The 21,181-nt window shown below is 36.8% G+C and overlaps 1 protein-coding gene across 3 annotated transcripts in view; it reads left to right on the top strand.

Annotated features, from left to right (window-relative positions):
- Positions 1–21,181, top strand: part of ILDR2 (immunoglobulin like domain containing receptor 2) — a 2,395,614-nt gene that overhangs the window by 1,187,034 nt on the left and 1,187,399 nt on the right. The gene's annotated exons all lie outside the window — the stretch shown is intronic.

The following is a 21,181-nucleotide window of genomic DNA, read 5'->3' as shown; positions in this document are numbered from 1 at the left end:
GACGAGGTTTTCAAACAGTATGTCTCCTGGTACACCAGATACCAGGATGACATTTTCTGTTTATGGAAAGGAAACAGTGAATGTATCCCCAGCTTCATAGAACGAATGACCAACATGACAAATTTTTTACAGTTCACTTTCAATATACAGGAAAGTGAGATTAGTTATTTAGACATACTCCTTACAAAGGATGTCATTAATAAAAGATTAAAAAGTAACATACATAGAAAACCTACATATTCTAATAGTTTGTTGCATTTCTCTAGCAGCCACCCCTACTACCAAAAAAGATCAGTCGTAAAAGGTCAGTTAGTTAGGGCGTCACGTATGGTTACGGAAGATCTGGATTTCCAACATGAATGCAACAAACTAAAAAATATGTTTCTGGCAAGAGGTTATCCATCTACTTTGATTGACAACATTACAGTTGAAGTAGTAAACAAACGGAAGTCGGGCCAATTTATTCCGCTCCTCAACAATAGAACTCTCAGAGAGGAAGAACTGGCACTGATCACGGTCAGTTTGTCAACTAGGGATAGATCTAAGGACACTAATTATAATGTGTCTTTCTTACACACTTTCTCGCTAGATTTTCAAAAAATCAGGGAGATTTTGTATAAGAACTGGGATGTAATTAATCATGACAGTACTTTGTTTACATCATTAGGTGACAAACCCAAGATAACATATAGGAGAGGCCAAAATCTTAAAGCCATCTTGGAAAGGGCACCATAAAAGTTCATTTCCCAACGTCCTAATGGAATGTATAAATGTGGTGCCTGTGCAGAATGTAAATTCATTAGAGTGGGCACTCATTTTACTATCAAAGACAGGACATATAAAGTAAATAAGCATTACAACTGTGAATCCAAATCTGTGGTATACGCTGCTCTGTGTAACCAATGTGGAGCTTTTTACATTGGTAAGACAGAGCGTAGATTTAAAACCAGGATACATGAACACATTTACGCTATTAGCAGAAGGGATGTGAATAATGCTTTAGCTAAGCATACTATCAGCAACATGGGACATTCCTTCAGCTTTGTCATAGTCCAACAAAGAATGCCAGATGTAAGGGGTGGCCCTTGGCAAATCAGGTTAGAGATAGATGAACTGATGTGGCAGGTACGAACAAGGGCACATTTATCACCTGGCATCAATGACAATCTATCAATAAAATGTGTATTAAAATGGTTATCGTACAACAGATAACATACATAGGAGAGGTTTCTCATGTCTAGATTTGAAATAGATCTAATATTAAATATTCCCTAACAGAAAGTATTAAAGTAAGGTGGTACCATTCCATGAGTGATGTACATGAATTTCACGGGCAAAACCAATTAGTCATTTTTAACTTTCTAAAAATGTGGAAATATTTCTTTACAATTATTAATTGTAAATACATATATAAATATTTTCTAGTTTTTCATCTAGTGTTTTTTAACGACATTTTTTAATATCATATAAGTATGAAGCAAGTTGTACGACGAGGTAATTTAGCATGTACGGTATTTAACATCTGTGTAAATATTTTCACAAATAGAGTCACTTGCAACAAAGTATAACTTGTTGTTCCGTTGCATTGCCTATAGAGGTACTTTACCTCTACTTAAGGTTTACACATGCAATGGATTATTTTACTTTAAGGTAACCTTAGTTACATTAAATTAAAAAATGCACTTTATTTTAATTGGTTATGAATGTATTTTAAGAAATGTGATTTCCTGTTCTGCTGTTTGTCTGAGGAAGGCTAAATATTTGATTTAGCCGAAAGCGCTAACATTTAACTTGGAGTTATTAAATGCCTGTTCATTTTATGAAGTAGTCTCTCATAGTGTTCTTGTTCGTTGACACGCTTTTTCTGGTTCAACAGTTTTTCGTTTGTGGCTTGGGGTTTTAAATATGGTCATAAGCTAAAAGAAAGAATAACTGAACATCGCCCATATATGCGTAGGAATATTTTAACTAATGCTTTAGCTAAACACGTTACTGAAAGTGATAATAGTCATGATTTTATATTTTGAGCTATTGATTTAGTGGTTAAGAGTAGCAGGGGAAGGGATATTAATAATGCTTTAGAATGTAGGGAAAACAACTGGATTCTACATTTACAGGCTGATTCTTATCCTGGTATAAATATTGCTGTTACTATAAAACCTGTTCTAATAAGAAAACAAATGATATATAAATGAGTTTATTTTGTATTTTCAACTGTGTTTTATAAAGGTTTTAAAAATGTTCTAAGAAATGTTTTTTTTAAGATATCTTTGTGTAGTTGATGGAGTTTTATGATAGGGGCTGTGCCATATGATTTTATGACGTATTATAAATTGTATGTATTGAATGGTTGTTTTATACGTACTAAAGAAGAATATTAACATGAAAGCTTTGCACTGTACAGTAAAGTTTTGACATTTTGGAAGCCTTGACTTTTTTGGGGTATTTTGTACTTTTTGTTATTGACTCCATTTACCACAGATTTCTGGCATTTTGTCTTCTGTCTATGGTCCAGGAAGCACAATTTCTAATAGCAGCTCAGACGCTTGATAGCATTGGCAGTGGAGGATGGACATATCAATTCAAGAAGGGGAAGGAGTGCCAGCAGCTTGGTGTCCATGTGTGTGGTTGGATTTCCCTGGTGGGAATGGGCAACTGCAACACAGTTTTCCTGTAGGTGGTGAGGACATCATGTCTACATTGGTCCCTTACAGAAATGAAGAATGATGCAGTACAGGTGTACATAGCATGACCCACCCAAGGACATTGCTGGGTGGGTACAAGGGGTAGATGTTATTAAAGGAAAAAAATACCACTACTGATGGACACCTTAATGATGGCCTCTCCTGGCTGAATGTCACCCTAATGATGGAGAATTAATGGGTAGACTGACAGGGAGGGCCTGATAATGAGTGGGCAACAGAAACAAAGAAAATGCAATAAATGTGAATGTACATTTGTGCCTTTGTCCTGAGCTACAGCTGCAAAAGGTCTTCAGATCAGTCCAACTAGCTGGTTAACAAATAAACAAACAAAGAAATAGATACTTGCATCCTTTTAATCACATATCACCAGGCTAATGTTTTGATGCAGTTTAATTAATAAGAAAATGTATCTAACTCAGTGCCTTAAAAATATTAAAATGTATGGATAAGTTTTGTTACTGAACTGAAATCACATGTAAACTTTGTATTATAGACAACTTCCTGTATTCCTTAAGAAATGTATATAGTTTGTAAATATGTAAATATTCGTAATTCTTAAGTAGAAGTATTTGAAAAAATATAAACTTCATTTTTATGGAATGCAATAAAGTCTAGAGTTGCTTATAAAAATTATATAAGGTCATTGGAACATGGAGGGATACGTTTTTTTTTTTTCATATTTAGAGTATCAGTTCTTTGTCACATTTTAAATATGGTTACATCCTTTTTACTCAAGTCACCGGAAACATTTGCATGAGCAAATAATATTATACTCATATAGTTGTAATGGTACAAATAAAATTAAAATTGTAAATAGCAAAGTGTTATGCTTATTGAAAGGAATGCAGGGATTAAAATAAATTCAAACTATATGATGTCTATATTAAATTATTTTAGAAACTTTGTTTAGCATGCCATTGTTTAAAAAATGGAAAGTTATAATATTCCCAATTGCATATACACATGGATTTATAGAAAGTCAGAATATTATTAATATATTTATTTATTTATTATTTATTTATTTATTTATTTAACATTTGTTAACTGGGATAGTCCGAATGGGGCAGAGCCCTTTTTCAGCGGAGGCCCGGGGAGAAAAGCTCCACAGTACAAATATGTACATAAATGAAAATACAAGTTACGATAGCTTTAGAATACAAAAAAATTAGCAAATAAATAAAAGATAAGCATACTGGTGGTACAGACATATGAAACATTAACCCTAGTTTATATTATTATATTATTTAATATTATTAATATCATATAATATTTGAATATTTACCCTTAAAAACAAAAATGTAACATTTTGGAATGATTGTTTAGATATTGGTTCTATATTGACAATACAATTGATGAGAAAATATGATGTGGATGATACTTGATAATTATAGATTAATATTACATAGTAGTTTTGAAAAAAAAAATAAAGGTCAGCTGTTTTATATGAATAAAAATGAAAAACAGAATTTTCCAAAAATGTGTTATTTAATATCTATTATTCAAAAGAAAATTACATTAAAGGAGGACTCTCTAAATTTTATAAAATCATAATTAACAGCAAAAATAATCTGGATAATAAAGTCTGGAAATATATTGAATCACTAGAAGTAAAAGATTTATCAGAAGAAAGAAACTAAATCCTGATATTAAAATCTATTTGTTCATCATCTTAAAGTTTGTATCAGAATTTTTTTACTTGGAGGTACATTCACAGTAGGATTGTTACTCCTTTTAAGATATCAAAATTTAGTAAATTAGACAATTCCAAATGGTGGAGATGTTGTAATACAGTTAAAGCTGACTGGATACATATCTTTATGGATTGTGAAAGAATTGATAAATATTGGAAGGATATAAATAATTTCTTTAAGGTGATATAGACAGATAAATCTGATCTTACAAGAGGAAAGATTTCAATAAATGCTCCAGTTCCATCTGTTATATGTAGTAACCAATTATTATATATTTTTATTAAAAACAAAAAAAAATCTTTTACTAAAGGAGGAAGATGACTGGAATATTAAAATACAGCACAAACTTTAATCTTTGATTTAAAAGTATCACAGATATAATAAAAATGTGAGCGCTTTCATTGCTAACTGTTTGGCATCAAGCTTTATCAGAAATACATTAAAGAACAAAAGTGTCTTCAAATACTGCACTGTATCAACCTCAAACAGCTTGGCTGGCTGGAATTTCCTAATCTAATCAAGTACAATCTGCTGATAATGGCTAACAAAATCCTCTACAACCCAGATAATACTCCAGCCCTTAGAAATTCTATCATCCCCCATAACAACACGCGACTGCTCCGCTCATCTAATAAGCTACAAATCCAGACAATTAAAATTAACAATGCAGCTGGCATGGCCCTATTTGCAAACTCTGTAGGTAGAATCTGGAACATACTTCCAGCTGGCATGACCATGCTCTCCTTCCTATGCCAATTTAAAGCCACAATTAAATAACATCTGGCATTAAACTGGCTATGCCACTGTGACAAGCCTGGCTAAGCCATCAACATGAATGTAATTTACTTATCTAATAGCTATTGTTAATTTCTCCTGACTATAACCAGGGTAATTTCTATCCTGTACACTTGTCTAGTCAATGCTTAACTATGTACTTTTGGAAATAACCTATATGAAAATTTGTACTATTTAGTCTGAATGCATTTTTTATCTGCATTTTTATTTTTATCTGCATATGATATGGATGGTCATAGATATGTACAGTATTAAGCAGATCATCACAAATAACTGGACAGTTTTGAAGAATTTCCAAGAGTTATGTGCTTTTTTATATGAGAGTCCTACTTTTGTCACAAAAAGAGGGAAAGGTTTTTAAGGATTTTTGAGAAACCAAAAAATGTAATACTCCTATTACTTATAATGGGATGTCAAGATGTGAAGACTGCAATTATTGTAAGTTTTTGGTACTAGGGAATAAAATAGTAGTAAAGGCTCGGGACTTTACTATTAATATTAAGGGGGATTAAAAATTGCAAGTCTAAATTCATTGTGTATCTAGTATTATGTAATTCTTGCGATGGATTTTACATAGGAAGAACTATACGTAGCTTCCATCGCAGAATTTATGAGCACCTGAGGGCAGTTGAAAAACTGGATGTAACTAATGCCCTAGCAAGACATGTTGTTAAATGTCATAAAAGAGTTAAAGTGGGTTTTAATTTTACTGTTATTGACCAAGTTTCAAATGCAGACAAGAGACGAGATGCAGAAGTGGATTTAAACTGGAAAGAATATGCCTGGCAAGTGAGACTAAACACAGGTGCAGATCCAGGTATGAATGATATGGAAAACTTTAAAGCAGTGTTATGTAAGAAAGGGTTAAAACACTGCTAATGTTTTGAGTCATGTGACTTGAGCAAACTATAAATGTGAATTTTGTATGTGTGACAACCAGGTCTGAAGAAGTTCTTTGTGATCGAAAGCACTTACCGTTGTTTTTTGTTTTAATAAATATTGAGTGTTTCATTGTCATTCAAACTGCGTATTGGATTTATTACATTTACAATTGGAACTGTGGAGATTTATTTGGATTTTAAATAAACAATGTAAATCTAAGGCAGAAACATAACAGTGAAGGAAACCAACTGCAGTTAAAAATGTTATCTGCCAATAACTGCTTTTTAATCAACCTCACACACGTATATTTACTGTGCTCTCTTATTTACCATTAATTGCAGTATACACTATAAGCTATTTCTAATTGTAAACTTTTCCATTTTGTGTCTTTGAACTGGATCATAGCTTGAAGCTGTTACTACAGTAGCCCTCCCTACCTGAATAACAAACAAATAATCATCCCCTTTGGAAAAGACTCAGTTCCCACTAATTACCACATTGATGGGAGTGCACTGAACACTGAAGGTGCTATAAGAGATCTGAGGACACAGGTTGACAGCAACCTCTCCTTCAACCACCACATTGCCAATGTGTTTAGAAAGTCCTTCTGTGTGGCATATCTCATTACTAAGGGTTTTGCATCCAGGAAGAAAGAGGTCATCATCTCTCTCTGCTCTTCCCTCATTAGGCCAGTCATTGAATATAATGCCTCATTTGGCATGTACCTTACTAGACACATGCAACAGCTGGAAAGGCCACAAAAGTACCTCACAAAGAGGATCCTAGGCCTTAAACACATATTGTATGTGGACAAACTCAAAAAACTCCAGCTATTCTCTGTGTCATATCATCTGCTAAGAAGTGATCTCTGTTTGACTTACAAAGCCATGTCTGACCCAGCTCTGTTAGAAATGTTACATGTAAAGAATTCCCAATCTCTCCACACCAAATGCTCCAGAGACTGCAACCTCATTACCACATTCAACAGAACATGGTGGGGGGACAGGTTCATAACCCAGCGACTACCCATGCTCTGGAATAGACATCTCATATATGTCAAGCAGAGCACCTCACTGGCCCTCTTCAAGAGAAATCTTAATAAGTGAATGGGAAACAGAAAGTTCACCCCGGGGATCACTCCAGTGGATCTACTTGATAGAGACACTGGGCACTAAAGTTGGGCAGCACAATGCCAGGGCACGTTTATGGGCTAGGCTTGTAAAGGCTCCAGGGCCATTAGCCTAGTACACACCTATGAACCTATAATATATGAACTGCAGATAAAATGGAAAAAATGCACACCTTACGCATTATATCCATACACTGGTTAGGTAATGGAAGATAAAATGTTACCTATCTTATCAAGAAAAGGACTTGCAAAAATATAATATATCAAGTAGGCTACATGCAGTCAAACAATTTGCTACATGTTGTGGAATATTGCAAGACATTGCTAGACAATAGTAAGTCCCCCAGATATATTGTCAATAACAAGAGGCCAAAACAAACAATTGCATTTCAACAGCAAATTTCTAGATTAACAAAATTATTCTAAAATGTAAGTCTCCACAACTACCCCAGTATCTAATATATATGTTTCCTGTATTTGAATGGATATTGAGTGTTTAATTAATATATATGACTTGAATCACTTGTGCTACTCCCCACCACAAAGGAACACCTTTCCCTTTTAAAATGACTGGAGTACTATTGTATATATTAAGATCATTGTAGATGCTTCCACTTTTATTTTTCCACTGAAAGGAAACATGATGTTGCTTTGCTGAGGAATGCATGGTGATCCATGTCCTGCAGAAGAACTGAGCACTTAGTGGGTATAAGATTTCTTTGGTTACCTTTCAGCCATTCAGCCATATCCCGTAGATGTGATGCACTCCTCAAGCTCTATTGTTCTTACTTTTCAAGTACTATACTCTGTACTGGTTGTTAAAAACAAATGTCATCTAGAAAAACAATAATTCTAAAGAAAGGTATTTAAAAACTATCCTTTGTACAACTCTGGGTTTAGTTTATGGAGGTTCCTCACTTTCATCTTATAAAAATATTAAGTCAGACCGTTTTTAAACAAAAGTGGCAACCAGAAATAACAGCAAGAAGACAAATATTGTCTTTCTAATCATGTTTTTAAGAGCTGGTACATATTACTTGAAAAGTTAGATACCTGCAGTGAATATGATTGAATGCTCAGAGGGTCGGAATTATGTAGGAGGTAAAGCTTGCACATTTGGCTCTAGAAATAGTCATACAAGACAGTGTAGCACTTTGTAATGACTGAGACTTAAAATTGCAACAGCTGGTGACATAACCTGGCACAGAAATACATATATGGTATCTATGACTCCTTGCAGTATGAAGTAAATCATCAAATAACCTAAAAATGCTGTTGGTCATTTACATTTTTCCTGTCATGACAACAGTTAAGGTATAAACCTTTTACAGACATGTTCATTAAGTACAATTATATTTTGAAATCTTTCTCCTTTGCCAGCCTGTAGATGGTATTCAAACTTCTTACTTATGTGTTCCTGCTGAAACTCAGTACTAAATGTAATGGTGTTATCTGGCATGGAAGTAATGAAGATATGCTCAGAAGAAGCCATTGTCATTTCCAACGTGTGCCTTGACATCTAGACAAATGCTGACACAGTCAGTAAAGTTTGTAACCTACAACCATGGCTCATTTAATTCTTTTTAATACCTACTGCATTTTTTCTTGTATAAATAAATGTAGAAATTGTTATACACCTTCCTTCCTTACTCTTGCCTGTGCACACAAAGGAAAACAAACTCAAGTATTAATAAATATACTTCTAAGGACAAGAAACCTGAATTCTGTGGCCACTGTAATGATGTTTAAAAACATTAACTTTCTCTAAAACTGAAGCAGTAGCATTCATATGAAAGAGCAATCTTGTAATTAACCCCCAGAGACAGGAATATGTATGTGTGGTTTCAGTCTGAGTATTTATATCAAATGGTTTTAAATACATAAAAATAATGACTATATATCTTCGTTATAACCACTTGTGAAAAAAGAAACAACAGCATAATATTTGATGTCGTGCTACTGGCAGGAACATATAAATCAGAAGTCTGTACACTGTTGACATGTTGGCCAGGCCTCTTAAGTACAACTGTGTTTCATTACCATGTCTATAATAACATTATATGTTGCAGAACTATTGTAGCAACAGTAAAGTAGCAGGGCAATCATAAGATAAAAATTACCAGCAATGTTTCTGGTATGTGATGATTTAGGTTATGCTACAGACTAGACATAAATTAGTGCAGACTACATTCCCTTTTAATGAATGATATATAGGATGCAGTAGCAACAGACAAGGCAAGAATGTTAAACTTGGTAGCTGCACCAGTACTCACTCAAACAGCTATCAGTAACATCCAGATTTAAGCAGATCCCTGGACTTGTAGGCATTCAGATTCAGTATCTAACAGTGTTAATATCATAGGACAAATCATGATTGCATGATGAGCAGAAATTTGCAATCCAGCTCAGCTATTTAGCTCTTAAAAATAAAGACAGACTGAACAGTTAGCAAGTCTGTACACCGAGATGACTAGTATCGGCTCATAGGTATATAGGTAAGTACTAGGTTAGCTGCCTTTGTGGGCCATTTTAGCTTAGCTAATTTCCCTTTTTGTGTTTGAAAAATGTATCCCATTTGGTTAGAGACTGGCCCTTCCCGTCCCATGGTCAGTAACTATATATTACTCCTAATGAAAATTTCTGGGATCATGCTGTAGATAATTTGAGGGGACCCATGTATGGGAGAACGAGCTCGTCTGACCATTAGTAGTATGGGGGCAGTCCTGAGGGTACATTTTCTATTAGTCTGTTACTTGTGGTAATACAGATGTGTGGCAGACACCACCAAAATGAAAAGTGATTTTTAATTGGGGTCTGCATGAATATTGTGTGCATGTTAAACAGAGTCCCAGCATTGCCACTGGCTAATTAGTACAGTGTAAGAGTCTGTTATAATTCATTGCATTTTATTTACTGAATCAGCAGGTTAAATTCTCATCCTCTCATTTCTTTTTTGAGCTTTTGTGTGTTTTTTGGAAAACAAAATAATAACTAAAATGAAAGAAACATTTAATTCAAACTATTTGAAAGCCATTTGAAACACACAATACGGTTGATTATCCTAAATGCAGTAACATTGGAGTTGGCTAATTTATAAGCCCCCTACCCAAATAGGTTAGTTAAAGAGGTTCATCTGAACACACGATAATGCATTTTATAAACTTTTAGCAGAGCAGAGATTTGTGTGTACATAGGTTGATGTCGATCATGCTGTGAGTCGTATTATTTAGTATGTCGTATCTAGCGAATGCTGCTACAGCCATTTAAAACTAAGCAAGACAATTATAATACCATTCATTCATTTTTCCAGTACCTACTTTTTTACTATTAAGAGTCATGGGGAGCAAGAGTCTGTCCTGGTACTCATATTATTGCAAAAATTTAAATACTATAACATGTTTCCAAATTGTTTTGAACTTTTCTTTCAATGTACAAAAGCTATAAATTAATATTTTTTCCTACAAACAGTCAGACATGAGAATCCCAGAGTGCAAGCATTATTGCATAAAGCTTCTGAGGTCTTCTCTCTTCCTTCATACATAGAGTGACACCTCAGATATTTCCTGTCTGAATAACCAAGGCATTTCTGAATCAGACCTGGTAAATATTCTAAATTAACTAGTCTTTGCATTCAGATAGATAAGTTCAGTCAAATAAAAACAAATGCATGCCTCACCTGATGTAGCAGACAGTAAAACAATCATCCTGTGTACCCCTTAAATTCTCCCATTTGTTTGCTATTTTTACCCACTGTATATTGATCATCAGACCACCCCATCCCACCACAGGGAGATATTGTACATGTAGCCATTGTGATTTTGTTGTTAGGTTTATAGCCCACTCCCTGGCTGCTAATGTGAGCACCTGCATTCCATATGTGTGTATTATGCCCACAGCATGTGCATGTATCCATCAAATCATCCTTCTCTCCATCCCTCCACCCATCCATCTAGTTATCCATTTATTTTCTAAACTACTTGCCATGGTGTGGATGCAGCTGACCATTTCAGTTCTCTATTCCCAGGAACATTTCCCAACTCATCATGTCATGATTTGGGATCCAGGCATTCCCGGGCCAGGTTAGAGTTATACTCTGCAAAGAGCTTCATTACAGTGTGCCATAGCTTACACATAATCTGAGGGAGTCCTAGAGAGGTGGTCTCATCAGATGGCCATTTCTCCTCAAATCCTTTCAGATCATCATGTGTTGCTGAGCTCTTCATTTTTTGCAGAAAGTGAGCTCCGTGACCCTGGCAAGGAACCTCGTGTCTGTTAATTATCTAAATACTCATCCATTCAGTCACTGTCCAAAATTCATGACTATAGGACAGGATGAAGACAAAGACTAAGGACTTTATTCTGTGACTCACATCACTTTACCAACACAGCCTTGTACAAAGCCAACAATACCACTTCTGCTGTATTCATCTCCTGATAATTTTCTTTATCCCCTATTACCTTCATTCATGAGCAAGACCTTACGATACGTACATTTCTCCACTTGTGAGAGTTGTTCCACTCACTCCAATTAACATACCTTTCTTTTCCTGGAGAAACCCATGAACTCTGGGAGCTAACCATAAAGCCCCTGATGACGCTTGCATGTCATCTCCTGATGAAGGGTGGGCTGATAGCGGGCAGGCAATGGAGCGTAATAAGATATGAGAAAAGGAAAAACTGCAGCATTGAGGTAAGTTAAAAGTTCATTTGTGCTGCATTGTGACTCAGTTTGGTAGAATCAACAAATTTAAGATAGCTATGGCATCACTATCAGCACACATAAAAATGAAAATTTTTTTCCTTGTGAATAATATCTCTGATAAGCATTAATAATATTGCTCACTGTGATGGGCGCTACCAAGTATAGTCAGCTTTGAAACCTGGATCATCCATATAAAACAAAGACTAAATGTTATCAACAAGTCACTCAAGTGATAAGTGACATTTTGAATCAGAACAACTGATAAGGGAATGATTTCATTTTAATCGCTGAAACTGGAAGGCCAGTGAAACTACCATGTTGTATGCCGCAAAGTTGAAGCATTGCAAATTGAACTGTTATTTTTCTTTAAGTATATTTTTCACTAAGTGTATGCAGACCATCAGACCCCCAGAGGTCTTGAGCCTATTTCTTTTTGATACAGGGTGCCCTACCTGGACAGGGTAAGAACTGATTGGAAGGGTCATCATGTGGGTCAACTATAGAGATGTTTATGCCCCTGTCCATGCCCAGTCACTTGCTTGGCTGTAAAGGAAAGCTAACCAACTTCCAATGGCATGAGAGTTTTGCTTCAACCACCCATACCACCCAGATGGCTACTATGTTTCAGGATGGACCATAATTTTACATAGGTCAGGATACTAGTCAGTTCTAATACCTTCTCTTCAGCGTTAGTTAATATAGGGTACGGACTATGGGAGCATTTCTGTTTGACCTGGTCTCCAATCCTAGGTGGCTGATGTGAGCACTGCATCATCATACATACACCTACACATGTGCCCACAAGGATTACTGCCATCATCTTGGCATAAGAGAAATTAGCCAAATGGACCCTACCTCCCTTTTTCTCCAGCATAATCCTTTCACTCCCACTCCCCCAAATGATTTCTCTCCTGAGCCGCTATTTGGCCATGGGTTATCTGGGTCACTGTCTGAATTTTATCCTTCTATATCATAGCGGGGTGAAGTGAACTATAAATTTGGTTCTAATATAAATGAATCACTATAAAACAGAACTATAAGTGGTATCGACAGTGGTGTATTTCTGAAAAAAATCTTATCTAGGCTGAATTTATCATCTTTCCATGAATACACTGAAGTCAACGGTGAGCATGGAAACTACAGACAAAAGTACACAAAAGGAAGCATGAGGAACATGTTCACTCAGTAAATACATTTGAAATTCAAATGAATAAATATAAAGGTAATAGATTTTGTTATCACTTTAATAATAATAATAAAAAATCACAGCCCACGGGACTGTGACTAATAAAATGAAATGCAATAACAGTGGGAAGCTGGGGCATATTAAATGAGCATGTCATACTAAAATGCAGTCTCAAGCTAAGAGTAAAAGCTTTAATAAAAAAATACAAACTAGGTTTTTGAAGTGAAAATGGAACTGACAGTACTTTCCTTGTTAAGCTATAAAGGAAAATAATTGTTTTTCGGCTTTGTTGATATATTATAAAAAAAATCAACACAGAGATTGCTAAACGGGCAGCAGAGCCAACTGTATCTGATTAAATGTTTTAAGTGTTTCCTAAGAATGCATTGCAATCTTGAGAAGTAACACTTAGAATCTACTCAGATGGTTTATCAGTTTTGTGTCATACACTGGTTGGTATATTCTATATTAACAAAATGTCTGCTACCATCAATTATGCTGAAAGGAGATGGTCCTCCTTTGTCGGAGAGAAACTGTTTGCAAAAAGTTGCACTAAAACTCAATAAGTAAAGTAAAAAAAAATGTTTCAGTTTGCCTGTGTTGTGGTTACAAGTTAGCAGTCATCCAAGCTGCTAATGAAGAAATACATTCATTATCAGGTATGGAAAAATGAATGGTCATGCTGAATCATCATCATCTTCTTTCGGCTGTTCACGTTAGTGGTCGCCACAGTGGATCATCTGTTTCTATTTCTTCCTGTCTTCTGCATCTTGGTCTTTCACACCAACAGCCTGCATGTTCTCTCTCACCACATCCATAAACCTTATCTTAGGCCTTCCTCTTTTCCTCTTACCTTGCAGCTCCATCCTTAGCATCCTTTTCCCAATATACCCAGCATCCCTCCTCAGCACATGTCTAAACCAACGCAATCTCACCTCTCTTGCTTTGTCTCCAAACTGTCCAGCCTGAGCTGACCCTCTAATATACTGATTCCTAATCCTGTCCATCCTAGTCACACACAGTGCAAATCTTAACATCTTTAACTCTGACACATCCAGCTCTGACTCGTGCCTTTTTGTCAATGTCACCGTCTCCAACCTATATAACATAGCTGGTCTCACTACCCTCTTGTAGTCCTTCCCTTTCACTCTTACTGGTACCAGTCTGTCACAAATCACTCCTGACACTCTTCTCCAACCATTCCAGCCTGCCTGTACTCTCTTCTTCACCTTTCTTCCACACTCACCATTACTCTGAACTGTTGATCCCAAGTAATTAAACTCATCCACCTTTACCGACTCTACTCCCTGCATCCTCACAATTCCTCTACCCTCCCTCTCATTTACACACATATATTCTGTTTTAGCCCTGCTGACCTTTATTCCTCTCCTCTCTAAAGCATATCTCCACCTCTCCAGGGTCTCCTCAACCTGGTCCCTACTCTCACTACAGATCACAATGTCATCTGCGAACATCATAGTCCACGGGGCATCCTGTCTGATCTCATCTGTCAACCTGTCCATCACCACTGAAAATAAGAAAGGGCTCAGAGTTGATCCTTGATATAATCCCACCTCCACCTTAAATGTATCTGTCACTCCCACCGCAGTCCTCACCAATGTCACACTACCCTCGTACATATCCTGTATCTCTCTTACATACTTCTCTGCCACTCCTGACTTCCTCATACAATACCACAACTCCTCTCTAGGCACCCTGTCATATGCTTTCTCTAAGACCACAAAGACACAATGCAACTCTTTCTGACCTTCTCTGTATTTCTCCAACAACACTCTCAGAGCAAACATCGCATCTGTAGTGCTCTTTTCTGGCATGAAACCATACTGCTGATCACTAATCATCACCTCCCTTCTTAACCTAGCTTCCACTACTCTTTCCCATAACTTCAAGCTGTGACTGATCAATTTTATCCCTCTGTAGTTACTGCAGCTCTGCACATCACCCTTATTCTTAAAGATAGGTACCAAAACACTTGTTCTCCACTCCTCAGAAATCCTCTGCCTTTCCAAAATTTCATTAAACAATCTGGTTAAAAATTCCACTGTCATTTCTCCTAAGCACCTCCATGCTTCCACTGGTATGTCATCTGGGCCAACAGCCTTTCCATTCTTCATCCTCTTCATAGCTGTCCTTACTTCCTCCTTGCTAATCTGTTTCACTTCCTGATTCACTATCCCCACATCATCTAACTTTCTCTCTCTCATTCTCTTCATTCATCAGCACCTCAAAGTACTCTTTCCATCTACTTAACACACTCTCCTCGCTTGTGAGTACGTTTCCCTTGCTATCCTTTATCACCCTTACCTGCTGTACATCTTTCCCAGTTCTGTCCCTCTGCCTAGCCAATCGGTACCGGTCCTTTTCTCCCTCTTTGGTGTCTAATCTCTCATACATCTCTCCATATGCCTTATCCTTAGCCTTCGCCACCTCTCTCTTTGCCATGCGCCTCATCTCCTTATACTCATGTCTACTTTCTTCATCTCTTTGACAATCCCACTTCTTCTTCACCAGCCTCTTCATACTCTCCTGTACTTCCTCATTCCACCACCAGGTCTCCTTGTCCTCCTTCCTCTGTCCAGATGTCACACCAAGCACCTTTCTAGCAGTCTCCCTTACTAGCTCTGCTGTAGTTACCCAGCTATTCGGTAACTCTTCACTGCCTCCCTGTGCCTGTCTTAACTCTTCCCTGAACTCCACCTCACAATCACCCTTTTTTAACTTCCACCATTTAATCCTTGGCACTGCTTTCACATTCCTCCTCCTCTTCTTGATCACCAACATCATCCTACAGACCACCATTCTATGCTGCTTAACTACACTTTCCCTGTCACCACTTTACAGTCTCCAATCTCCTTCAGACTGGCTCTCCTACGTAGGATATAATCCACCTGTGTGCATCTTCTTCCAATCTTGTACATCACCATATGCTCCTCCTTCTTCTTAAAATACGTATTCACCACAGCCATATCCATCCTTTTCGCAAAATCCACAATCATCTGACCTTCTGCATTCCTCTCCGTAACACCATACCTACCCATCACTTCCTCATCCCTTCTGTTCACTTCACCAACATGCCCATTGAAGTCCGCTCCAGTCACTAGTCTTTCACTCTTGGGTACACTCACTACCACTTCATCCAACTCACTCCAAAATTTTTCTTTCTCATCCATCGCACACCAACTTGTGGAGCATATGCAACAACATTCATCATTACACCATCAATTTCAAGCTTAATAAACATCAGTCACTCTCCTCACCTCCAAAACACTCTTGGCATACTGTTCCTTTAGGATAACTCCTACCCCATTTCTTCTGCCATCCACGCCATGATAGAACAATTTGAACCTGCCTTCTATACACTTGGCCTTACTTCCCTTCCATCTGGTCTCTTGCACGCACAATATATCAACCTTCCTTCTCTCCATCATATCAGCTAGCTCTCTCCCTGTACCAGTCATACTGCCAACATTCAAAGTTCCTACCCTCACTACTACACTCCTAACCTTCCTCCTCTCTTCCTGTCTTTGGGCATGCCTTCACCCTCCTCTTCTCATTCGGCCAACAGTAGCCCAATTTCCATGCCGAGTGATGAAATTTATTTATTTATTTCGAAAACTAACTTAGTGCCTGTTTATCAACATACCTAGTTGAAATGATTCTTTAGAAATAAATAACATTTACTTGGCACCATGACATAGTGGAAGTAGAAGAGATTTTCAAGACAATGGAATCAGGTGGAGTCAGGGTGAGGCCTGCAGCTAAGACTTCTATGAACAACCCACAGAAAAGGTACTGCAGTAGTTCATTACTGCACTATGGGGGCACTGTATTGAATTTTAAATACGTGAGTGAGGAAAGGTCCACAGAGTGGCTGTTAAAGTCTGCATTGTTTTAACAGAAGTGCGGAAGGCAAGAGATCCACACTGAAAGGGGAGTTCAGTCAGTGTGAGTCCAGACTTAGTGCAGAAGGCAAGAATCCAAACAGGAAAAGAACCGGACTAAGCTTAGAAGAATGAAACCCACTGCAAGAAAACTGATGGATAACTGGGATAGATTTATTGGAGATGAGCTGAATTGTATTACAGCGATAGTGAATCTTAAAATTATGTTATTGAGTTTTTTTTTTTTTGGGGAAGAAGTGTGAAAAAAGCTAATTCTTTGCACTATGTTAAATGTTGGTTATTAAAAGAAAGATCTTTGAATGAAAAACAGACTCTTTTTAACCAAAGCATGGGGATTGTTGAAGAACTGTGGTTAAAATTCTTCTTCTGTTTTGGGCTAATGACTCCTACATACTACAGCACAGATCTGCCCCTTCTTTTTCCTAAGCATTATGTCTTTAACTATCTGAATGTGACCTTGCACCTAGATGACTCACTGTTTACTGGTAAAATGGAAGGATTACTGCAGCAATTTGTAGAAAGTCATACAGATTGCAAGAGTGCAATCTGAGATACAAAAAAGTGAGTTTGGCAACTTACAGACTGACCAATTAAGGCAGGGGGGAATAAAAAAGAAATCTGACTAGAAGGTTAAAGTGTTTCCTGATGCAAGTCCCACATTTGTTGCAAAGGGTGTAGAGATCTGTTGGCTTAGTGAGCTACTACTGCATGCTTGTATATAGTAAGAGTATAGTACTGCATGCTTGTATATAGTAAGAGTATAGTACTGCATGCTTGCATATAGTAAGGGTGTAGTACTTCATGCTTGTATATAGTAAGAGTATAGCACTGCATGCTTGTGTATAGTAAGAGTATAAAAGAACAGATTGCATAAAGCCTTTGTTTATCCAGGACTTAATGATCAATGTTCCCTTAAGAGTGTGCTGAAATTAAAGTCCTTGGAAAGATAATTAGTATTATTAATACATTTAGAAAAGCATATATTGTTGTATTTTACAGGTAGATTTTTATGTTCTTAAGATACCTGTGTTTTTGAAATGTGCTTTTTCTAGATTGTTTTAAATTATATTTACATGTATTGGTATTGGCTCTTTAAGTATTAATTGGGGTTGATGATGTCATGGAAAGGGCTTTTACTATATATTGAACCATTTGGAGTTTTTCTTTTTCTGATGAAGTTCACATATTGATTGTGTACGAAAGCACTAACTTTTATTTGTGTTTTATAAAACTTTTTGGAGAAGACCCTTGCCTTTGTTATTTTTATTTAGTTGGTTTGTTGTTTTTGCTATTTACTTTTCTGCAACATTTCACTGATTTTAGGAGAGGTAAAGCAAAATTCTGAGCCAAAATCCAGGATGCCCCTGAATATCAGGAATGATTGATAGGTATGTCACCAACAACATACACATTCATACAAACAGCCATACGTTGCCTTAGATGAAGTCAATAGTACATACCTGGATCAGTGGTCTGTTCAAGGTAAAGCTGCCCTATTTTCCCTATGCAGCATCTTTCCAATGAAACTCACAGGTGCACAACTCTACAAAGTTGCATAAACATTTTCTACTCTGTTCTTTTTAGGACTTTTTGTATTATGCAAGTATTCTAAAGGATCAACAAGGTGGTCTGCTTATCAGTCCACATGTGTCACCTTATCAAACATATTTAAATATAACACTGAAATTAATGCTGCAGCTCAGGCAACAGAGGCCTTATGAATCAGGCAAGCTGGCCTAGTACACAAGCTAACAATGTATGGCTTGTGTGCACTAGGTTACTTGCCCATGAATCCCAACCATTCTGTTGAAAAGTCACAGACATGCAGACAGTTCTTGAGAATGCCAGTATCAGAAACTGCTGATTACTCTGTTAGAAGATCATCTCCAAGAAATTCCAGTTAATGATGAAATGGCTGTATGTGTGACCAGAAATAATGAAGACATATGAGTCTAAGCAGGATGGTTGTGACTTGGCCACACAGAGCTGATACAAGTTTACAAATTTATTATAAGAAGATTTAAACTTTTGGTAAATAAAGGTTGTATGCTTTGGAACAATAGAGACATTATTCTATGGGAAATTAAAAAAAAACAGCAGTACTAGGAGAGTCATGTGCAGGGCATCCAGGCATTGTTAAAATAACAGCTTTATGATGTATGTTCTTGCAGTGACCTAAACTTTACGATGGTATTCAGGTGTGAGGATCTCCTTCTTCAGCAAGATTATGCAAATGCTTGCTAAAACAAGAAGCTATATACTCCATATACAGAGCAGAGGCCATATGCAGTGTAAAGCACAAAGGATGTGCTTTCCAAACATGCAGTCGCCTGACAAACAGGTGAGGGAACTGTACTGGAACTATTTAAGGTATGGGTTTGCTCTTAGCAAAGAATGACATGGAAATGTAACTTGTAAGGTATCAATGGCAAGAATTTGGAGATGGATGCTAGAAGTATTACAGCTCCTAGAACTACACTGCAGTTAATGGGTGTGTTCTCAAATGTTAGTCAAGGATACTGGACCATCAGGATACAGTTATAACAAACTATAATATGCTCAAAAAAAGACATGAGGTTCTGGGTGCTTACCATCCAGGACACAGAATGGCAATAGAATGGGTTGCAGTCTGCAGCGAACAAGAATTTATAAGACTGCATTTAGATAACTGAGATACAACTAGATTTCTGTGAACATACTCAGCTGGAAAAAAAGGCAATGATACAAAGGCTTTCACATAATGGGAGCAAATGTGGTGCTTATGAAACTGTACTTCACAGGCCTGCTTGTACAAGTATATATAAAACATTAGAAAAGACGTGTTGCAGTTCCTTCCTCAGCTAAACAGGCTGCCTTCTCCTTCTACATAAAATCCCTGGGAATCATCTTAGAATTCCATCTGGGATTAGAGGCAAGTGAATCTAACTGTACTAGTGAGGTGTAACCTTAAAAATAAGACTGGCGCAACTGATTCTCATTAGTTTTGGTACCTGTTTCCTCCACGAAGACTCTGTATCTGTTCTCATTCACACTTCCCCTAGTGTATATCGTAAGTGACATGCCTTTCTATTCCTGTGCTCCCACAGTATTTAGTGCCAGTGTGCAACCATCACTTCTCATGAGTCCATTAGGGGTCTAGACCCATGAAAACCCATCTGGATTCATATGGTGGTGACCCAGGCTGTGTCAAATTTTAATTTCAAAGCAGAGTATAGGTAAGGCCCACCTGGCTAGCTTGGAATTGTTATTGCTTTGATTTTAGAGACACTGAAGAGGTGCATGGTTTATAACCTGCAAGAGCTCTTTGTCCAAAACTAAGAGAGGAGAGAGACTCCCACTTAATGACTAAACATTATCATTCAATCACTAAAGATCTCCATTTTGCATTGCTCTTGTTGCTCAGTTTTCTGCTAATAAAACATATTGGGTGTCCACTACCCTCTGTTTTGTGCAAGTACTGCTCTGATTGTCTGTCTCAGAGTAGTTTGTGAATAATGTGATGTAGAAAAGTTTAATATGATGAGCTCAGAATACTGCATTTCTTTCAGCTTCAGCTTCGAGAATGTCTGATTTGATTTCACTGTCCATTTGATGCTTAATGGAGCCTACTGTTAGCTTAGGCAGGGGATGAATTTGTAATAGTAGCTGGCAATTCTAACAAAAAAAAAGAAAAAAAAAAAAAAAAAAAATATATATATATATATATATATATATATATATATATATACATATATACATATATATATATATATATATATATATATATGTGTGTATATCCACATGAGACCATTCTTTTTATAGTAATTGTGGATAAGTTTTGCTTGTCTACTACCTTCTATTCCAAAGGCTTTACTATCTGTTGTACTCGGCTTTGGTCATGTACAGCTTTGATTTAGGTGTTTGGCTATTAATGCTATTAATTCTGCTTAATTGCTTGATGTAAAGAGTTTAGAATGGCTTGGGCCTTGAAGAGATGACTTCCCCAGTTCTCTACGAAATTAACTATATCATCAAGGTAATCTCTGACACACATAGTGTAAGGTCTCAGGATCCAATCTGGAAGCCTCTAAAACATTGTTGGAGCTCCATGAAGGCCAAACAACATGATCTTATAGAGAAAAAGTCAATCTGATGTGGAACATATTGTTTTCTCCTTGGCAATTGGAGT

This window comes from Protopterus annectens, chromosome 5.part1 (genome assembly GCF_019279795.1).
Source record: "Protopterus annectens isolate FY-2018-M chromosome 5.part1, PAN1.0, whole genome shotgun sequence".
In the NCBI taxonomy this organism is placed as follows: domain Eukaryota; kingdom Metazoa; phylum Chordata; order Ceratodontiformes; family Protopteridae; genus Protopterus; species Protopterus annectens.
Note: the sequence above shows the minus strand (reverse complement) of the source record. Positions and strands in the feature narration are given on the sequence as shown.